Below are 1195 nucleotides of genomic sequence, written 5' to 3' on the forward strand. Positions count from 1 at the left end.
AGGTCTGTTAAATTTTTCTACTTCACTGTGTTAGTTTAGTTAGTTTGTGCTTTTCTAAATATTTATCCATTTCTTCTAGATTTTCAAATTTGTTGGGAGTACAACTCTTTGTGGTGGTGGTGTGCTGCGAAGTTGGTCCTGACACATAGTGACCCCATATAGGGTTTCTGAGGCTGCTAAGTCTTTATAGAAGCAGAGAGCCTCAATTTTTCCTATGGAGTGGCTAGTAGATTCAAACTACTGACCTTTCAGTTAGTAGCTCAGCTTGTAATCCCCTACGCTACCAGAGCTCCTTACAACACTTTATAGTACTATTATTACCCTTTATATTTCTGTTGGTTCTCTTGTGACAGATTGGCTTTTATTAGTGTTATTTGCATCTTTGTCTTTTGTTAGATTTACTAATGGCTCATCAATTTTATTTTTTCAGAGAACCAGCTTCTGGTTTTGTTGATTTCTGTTGTACTGTTTTCCAATTTATTTCTGCTGTAATCTTTGTTTCTTTTTTTCTGGTGACTGTAGGTTTAGTTTGCTGGTCTTTCATTGTTTAATATGTTGTCTTAATGTGTTGATTTTGGTTCTTTCTTCTTTTTGGAAGTATGCATATATTGCTATAAATTGTCCTCTAGCACTTTTGTTTTATACCAAAGGTTTTGGTTAGTTGTGTTTTTATTATTTATTTAAAGGAATTAATTTCATTTTTTTTGTTTGTTCATTACCCAGTAGCTTTTAATCAAGGTGTTATTCAATTTTCATTCATTTGATTTTATTTACTTGATCTTCCTATTGTTGATTTCTAATTTTATAGCATTGTGATCTGAGAAAATGCTTTGTAGTATTCTGATGTTTTAAAACTTATTTACACACGCTTTATGGCCTAACACATGTCTATTCTAGAGACTGTTTCATGTGTACTGGAAAAGAATGTGTATTGTGCTCTTGTTGGGTTGAGTGCTCTGTACAAATCTCTGAGGTCAAATTGATGGCATTGTTTAGTTCCTGTTTTTGTTGAGTTTCTTTCTGGTTCTGTACTTTTTCAAAAGTGGTGCATTTAAAATCTCCCACTATTATCACGTAGTGGTTACGAATCGGGCTGTGAACTGCAAGGTCAGCAGTTCGAAACTACCAGCTGCTCCGCGGGAGAAAGATGAGGCTTTCTGCTCCCGTAAAGATTTACAGCCTCGGAAACCCTGTG

This window comes from Chrysochloris asiatica, unplaced genomic scaffold (assembly GCF_000296735.1).
Source record: "Chrysochloris asiatica unplaced genomic scaffold, ChrAsi1.0 scaffold00032, whole genome shotgun sequence".
NCBI lineage: Eukaryota > Metazoa > Chordata > Mammalia > Afrosoricida > Chrysochloridae > Chrysochloris > Chrysochloris asiatica.